Below are 7,726 nucleotides of genomic sequence, written 5' to 3'. Positions count from 1 at the left end.
CCGGTAGCAAGGATAAATTAATAATAATAATAACTTTACATGGATGTAATCCTCTCAGTTTGTAAAATTAACATACCTATTTTTAACTTTTAGATTCTTTGCTCAGATTTCTAATTTTTTTTTATTGTAATTTGGGTGAAAATTTATGCAAATTCATTTTCCATACAACAATTCACATACACTTTGTTTCATGACATTGACTGAAATTTTCCACAATGAAACAGCTCTCTTTCCACTTCCTTCCCATCATTACCTCTTCCTTGTGTTCTTCCCTCCCAAGCACTCCTATACCCCGAGCTATCTCCCTGTACATACACAGCCTTTCTATTCTCCAATGATTGATGTCCCCAAGGAACTTATCTACCTAAAGTAAATGTTCAGCTCATATGTTTGTCTTTGTTTGCCTGGAAGCCACAGGAATGGGTTCAATTACAGAACTGAAGGGCAGCTAGAGACCATAGCCTCAGTGGTTTCACCAGGCTCTATCAGACCTGTAAACCTGGTCCTTTTTTTTTTTTTCATGATTTTGAGTTGTTTTTTCACATTGTTCTCCTGCTCTCTCTAGGATCTCCTACATAGATCCCCCTCTGAGTGGTTGACAGTGGTAGCCAGGCACCATCTAGTTCTTCTGGTCTCATAGTTGTATATGCTGAGGATCACATGGTGTACCAGTCCCTTGAACTAATTCTTTCCATATGTCTTTGGTTTTCTTCCTTCTTCTTTGTTCTGGATGAGGAGAGACAACCCATTGTTCGATCTAGATAGCCATTTGCAAGCCTTTAAGGTCCCAGCCATTACTCACCAAAGTAGGAGGTGGAACAATATTTTTGTGTAATATGTTATGCCAATTGTCTTTGCTCAGATTTTTATGTCAAATTTTCAAGAGAGATGTCTAGCACATCTTACTATAAACCAACTGCCATTGATTCAATCCTGACTCATAGCGACCTCAATTGGGTTTCCGAGGCAGTAAATCTTTATGAAAGTATATTGCCCCATCTTGCTTCTGCAGAGTGGCTGGTGGGTTTGAACTTCCAACCTTCCGGTTAGCAGTCAGATGCCTTAGTCACTGTGCTACCAGAGCTCCTTTCACTCTTGCTCACTTGGACAGCTGAACCTCTTAATGTTGTTGTTGTTGTTATGCACCATCGATTCAGACCCGATTCATATCGACCGCTCCTTGGGTTGCCGAGGCAGTATCACTATGAAAGTAGATTGCCCAACCTTCCTTCCCGAGCCTCTTAATAGAAGGTTTATATATATTAACAAGATTAATTTTATTTATGCTACTGATTCCCCCATATTCTCAACTACAATTCTGCATAAACACAACTCTAGCTCAGCTGTGCATAGTGGGATATTAAGGAAAAAGACAGTAGTCAGAGAATTAGATAATTTATTTCCAAATTATTCTTTAATCTATTTGTCTGTCATGTACTCTTTCTGACCATTCACATTTATCATGGTTGCTTCCTTCATTTTCTCCTTTTTTCTTTTTTTTCTGTTTTTATATTCTTCTTTTATCATGCTCTACATTTATGAGTTCCCTGTACTTTAATCATTTAATCTTTTCATACAATTTCTCTATATCTTGGTACCATTGATTAGAGGATAGGTAATTATTTGTTATGAGACAGCTGTCTTGTATGTGGCATGATATTTAGTAGCAAACCTGGTCTCTAACCTCTTGAGGCCAGTAGTGCCATGCAGCCCCTCCCCTTCCTCAGTTATAACATAAATAATATCTCTCTGAAACAAAAAAATAAATTCTCTGACATCAAGTTGATTCTGACTCATGGCAGCCCCCATTAGGTTTCTGAGGTGGCAAATGGAAGTACACTGCCCAGTCTTCCTTCCACAAAGTGACTGTTGAATTTGAGCCACCAACCCTCTGGTTAGCAATCAAATGCCTTAGGCACTATGCCACTTTAGACATCACCAAATGTCTCATAAGGGCAAGAACACCCCTTATTTAGAAGCACTGATTTCATGGCTGTTCTGGAAATGGGCTACTTGAGATAGTTCTTAGCTGTAAACTCTGGACATAACCCTCAACTGGAATGCAGGTAACAATATTAAATTACAAGCATGAGTGAGATGCTATGGGTGACAACTACCTAATAAACAAATTTATTTTATTATTACTGTTATTAGATATCTCCAAGGTAACTCTAACTCATGCCGATCTTTTTATAACAGAACAAAATACTGTCCAATCCTGCACCATACTCATGATGGTTGATTTATTTTATTCCATAGTTGCATATTGTGTAGTGCCTTCCAACTTCAAGGGGTCATCTTCCTGCACTATACAAGGTGATATTCTGTTGTGATACATAGGTAATTAATGAAATATTCAGAAGCAGATCACCAGGCATTTCTTCCTAATCTGTCATAGTCTGGAAGCTTCTCTGAGTTTGTCCATCATAAGAGACCTGGCTTGGTATTTGAAATACCTGGCATATCTCCCAGTGTCACTGCAACACACAAGCCACTACAGTACGACAAACTGACAGGTGGAGAATAGAAATATATTTACAGTGACTTTAGAAACCAAAATACACATTGTGAACTCCTTACTTCCACTTACTGAACATGAACATAGCAATTATAGAGCAACTGTACTGTAAAATGTTAGACCAGTAAAAAAATAATAAATAAAAGCTTGTCAAAATTAAATTAGGGCAAACTTAATGATATTTCTGTTGTAAATCTCTCAGTTCTGAAATGTCTAACTTGTTTGTCTGGATCTCACCCACCTCCTTGATCATCATAAACCCAACTCATTGCCCTTGAGTCAGATCCGACTCATAGCGACCCCTCCTTGGGTTTCTGAGGCAGTATAGCTATGGAAGTAGATTGCCCAACCTTTCTTCTGAGGAGTGGCTGGTGGGTTTGACCTCCGGCCTTTAGGTTAACAGTCAAATGCCTTAGGCACTATGCCATTGTCATAGTCCAAGAGTAATAGCAAGATTTAGGCTATTTTTTCACAATATTTCAAAAATTCAAGATAGATTGAGGCCAATGCTAGGTTAGACTCTGCCTCCCTATCTCTTGAGTCTTCCAAGAGCTTTTTTCAACTTGTCTGACTCATTCTGTGTATTTTACAACAGAAAATTCATCTTTTTCAATATCTACAAGAACCCAATCCTGGGCCCAGCAGGAGGTGGTTGTTTTTGTACTTGGAGCTGCCCCAGGGACAGGCCTTAGTAAGTCAGCCCCAGGTCCAGCAGCCCAGGGGACAGGCCAGGTAAGTGAGCAGGGCAGGGGAAACCAGGAAATGAGCAGAGCAGTTAAACAGCTAAGGTAGACAAACTTGTCTGTCGGTTTGTTGTACCGTGGTGGCTTGAGAACCTTGCTGTGAGGCTGGAGGCTACACTGCCAATGTTTCAAATGCCAGCAGGTTACCCATGGTGGATAGGTTTGAGTGGATTTTTCAGACTGTTCTGGTTACCTAGTGCAGCTCTAACAGAAATACCACAAATGGAATGGCTTGAACAAATAATTTATTCTCTTACGGTTTGGAGGCTTTAATCTGAGTTCATAGTGCCATGCTTTAGGGGCTGGGTGAAAGCCCTCAACCTTGGGCTTCAGCTCTGCTTCCTGCTCCCGGACCATCAGAGCTAAAGCTTTTCTTCACTCAGACAGATGCTTCCTGCTGATACTGGCAAGCCCAAGGTTAACAAGAAGAAAGGCACAATCCTAATGTTATCAAACCACATGGCAGGCCATTAATTCAAGTCCATTGAAAGTCCCAAGGTCAGTAGAGCATGGCAGGCTGTTGATCAATGACACAGCCACATGTAGGGTTCAAGCATGCCATAAGCTAGAGACTATCCTCAAGGCTTTTCCTCATATACAGGATGCAGATCACATACCTAAGACAGCTACTCATCTCCTCAAAGTACATACCACCATGGAGTTAATTGTCAGTCTCATCATGGGGAATACTGCATCCAGCTGCCCAGCCACTCAACCAGGCCTGGTCAAGTAGACACACAAACTTAACCACAACATAGACTAAGACAGACTCAGAAGAAGGAAGAGGTCGTCCACTTCTCCAAGAATTGGCCAGTGAAAACCTTATGAAGAGCAGTGGAACATTGTCTGATATATTACTGGTAAACTTTACGAATAGCCCTAAATATTGTGCAATACAGAAGATGAAGGCCCCAGGCCAGAAGGCACTCAAAATATGATTAGAAAAGAGCTGCCTGCTCAGAGTAGCTGTTGTTGTTAGGTGCCCTCAGGTCGTGTCTGACTCATAGCTACCCTATACACAGCAGAAGGAAATGCTGCCCAATCCCATGCCAGCTCCGTGATCCTTGCTATATTTGAGCCCATTGTTGCTCCCACCATTTCAATCGATTTTGTTGAAGGCCTTCCCCTCTTTCGTCGACCCTCCACCTTACCAAGCATGACATCCTTCTCCAGGGACTGATTCCTTTGGACAATATGGCCAAAGTAGGTGAGATGAAGTCTGGCCATTCTCACTTCCAAGGAGCATTTTGGCTGCAATTCTTCCAGGACAGATCTGTTAGTTCTTTTAGCAATCCATGATACTTTGACCATTCTTCACCAGTATCACAATTCAAGAGCATCAACTCTTCTTTAGTCTTCCTTATTCATTGTTCAGCTCTCACATGCATATGGGGCGATTGAAAATATCATGGCTTGTGTCAGGTGCACCTTAGTCCCCAAGGATACATCTTTGCTTCTCAATACTTGAAAGAGGACCTTTACAGGTGACCTGCCCAGTACTACATGTTGTCTAATATCCTGACTGCTGCTTTCAATGGTGTCGATTGTAGAACCAAGCAATGTGAAGTCTTTAACAGCTTCCATCTTTTCTCCATTTATTGTGATGCTGCTTATAGGTCCAGTTGTGAGGATTTTTGTTTTCTTTATATTGAATAGAACCAGCCTTAATGATGTGGATAGAGTAAAGCTTTCAGGGCCTCCATTTGCTGATGTAGCATGTCTCAAGATGAGAAGAAGCAGCTTCAAGCACCCATTAATAATCAGAATATGGAATGTATGAAGTATGAATCCAGGAAAATTGGACATTGTCAAAAATGAAATGGAACACATAAAGGTCAATATCCTAGGCAATAATGACCTGAAATGGACTGGCTGAGGCCATTTTGAAACAGATGATCATATAATATACTATGCCAGGAATGACAAATTGCAGAAGAACAGCATGGCATTAATCATTAGAAAGAATGTACCAAAATCTATCCTGAAGTTCAGTGATGTCAGTGACAGGATGATATCCACATACCTATGAGGAAGAACAATTAATACTACTATCTTTCAAATTTATGCACCGAATACCAAAGCCAAAGATGAGGAAATTGAATATTTTTACCAAATTGTGCAGTCTAAAATTGACTATGCATGCAATCAAGATGTGTTGATTAATATTGGTGATTGGAATGCAAAAATTGGAAACAAAGAAGGATCACTGGTAGTTGGAAAATATGGTATTGGTGATAGAAATGACCCTGGAGGTCTCATGATAGAATTTTCCAAGACCAACAACTTAATCATTTTTTCAACAACACAAACAATGGCTATACACATGGACTTTGTGAGATGGAGTACACAAGAATCGGATTGATTCCATCTGTGACAAGAGGCAATGGAGGAGAAACTCAGTATCTTCAGACAAAACAAGGCCAGGAGCTGAATGTGGAACATACCATCAACTGCTCATGTGCAAGTTCAATTTGAAGCTGACGACAATTAAAACAAGTCCACAAGAGCCAAAATATAACCTTGATTATACCCCTCCTAAATTTAGAGACCATGTAAAGAATAGATTTGATACACTGAACACCAATGACTGAAAACTTGCCCTTGAATGGAGAGTAGCTAAAGGAAATGGAATAATCTATAGGATAAAAAAAAATTGAATGGAAGATTTCAAAGAGCAACTCAAGAGGACAAAGTCAATTATTATAATGAAATATGCAAAAACCTAGAGTTAGAAAACCGAAAGAGAAAAGCACACTTGCATTTCTCAAGCTGAAAGAACCAAAGAAAAAATTCAAATCTTGAGTTGCAATATTTTACACTTCCAATATATTGAATCTTCAATATATTGAATGATACAGGAAACATCAAAAGAAGATGGACAGAATACACACAGTCACTATACCAAAAAATATTGGTAGGTGATCACCCATTTTAGGAGATGGCATACGATTGAGAGCCAATGGCATTGAAGGAAGAAGTGGAAATTGCACTGAAGGAATTGGCAAAAAAACAAGTCTCCAGGAATGGACAGAATACTCATTGAGATGTTTCAACAAATCGATGCTGCACTGGAGGCACTCACTCAGCTATGCCAAGAGATTTCGGAAGATAGCTACCTGGCTAATTGACTGGAAGAGTTCCGTGTTTATACCATTCCAAAGTAAGGTGATCTCACAGAATGTGGAAATTATTGATCAATATCATTAATATCACTCACAAGTAAAATCTTACTGAAGATAACTCAAAAAATGGTTGTAGTGGTATATTGACAGAGAACTGCCAGAAATGCAAGCTGGATTTGAAGGGAACTTAGAGCAAGGGATATCATAGCTGATGTTAGACAGATGTTGGCCAAAAGCAAAGAATACCAGAAAGATGCTTACTTGTGTTTTATTGACTATGCAAAAGCACTTGATTGTGTGGATCATAACAAATTGTGTATACCATTGAGAAGAATGGGAATGGGAATTCCAGAACACTTGATTGTACTCATGAGGAACCTGTACATAGATCAGGAGGGTGTCGTTCAAATAGAACAAAGGGATATTGTATGGCTTAAAATCAGGAAGGGAGTGTGTCTGGGTTGTATCCTTTAACCTTACTCAATCTTACGCTGAACAAATCATCTGAGAAGCTGGACTATATGAAGAAGAATGTGGCATCAGGACTGGAGGAAAGCTCATTAACAACCTGAGACATGCAGATGACACAACTTTGCTTGCTGAAAATGAGTATGACTTGGGGTGCTTACTGATGAAGATTAAAGGCTACAGTCTTCAGTATGGATTGCACCTCAATATAAGAAAATAAAAATCCTCACAACTTGACCAATAAGCTGCCATCACAGTAGATGGAGAAAAGATTGAAGTTGTCAAAGACTTGACATTACTTGGTTCTACAATCAACGCCAATGGGAGCACCAGTCAAGACATCAAAAGACATATTGTATTGGGCAAATCTGTTGCAAAAGACCTCTGCCAAGTGCTAAAGAGCAAATGTATCTCCTTGAAAACTAAAGTTCACCTAACTAAAGCCATGGTATTTTCAATCACCTCATATACGTGTGAGAGCTGGATAATGAATATGGAAGAATGAAGAAAAGTGGATACTTTTGGTTTGTGATGTTGGTGAAGAATGCTGAAAGTACCAGGGACTGCTAAAACAACTACCAAATCTGTCCTGGAAGAAGTGCGGCTGAAATGCTCCTTGGAAGGAAGAATGGCCAGACTTCATCTAACCTGCCTTGGTCATGTTGTCAGAAGGGACCATTCTCTGGAGAAGGATGTTATGCTTGGTAAAGTGGAGGATCAATGAAAAAGGGGAAGACCCTCAACAAGATGGACCTGAAACAGTGACTGCAGCAACAGGCGCAGGTATAGTAGGGATCATGATGCTGGCACAGGACTGAGCAGTGTTTCGTTCTGTTGTATATAAGGTCACTGTGAGTTGGAGATGACTGGACAGC

The sequence above is a fragment of the Orycteropus afer genome, unplaced genomic scaffold (genome assembly GCF_000298275.1).
Source record: "Orycteropus afer afer isolate SDZICR_OR568_19922 unplaced genomic scaffold, OryAfe1.0 scaffold00078, whole genome shotgun sequence".
Lineage (NCBI taxonomy): Eukaryota > Metazoa > Chordata > Mammalia > Tubulidentata > Orycteropodidae > Orycteropus > Orycteropus afer.
This window is presented reverse-complemented; position numbering follows the sequence as displayed.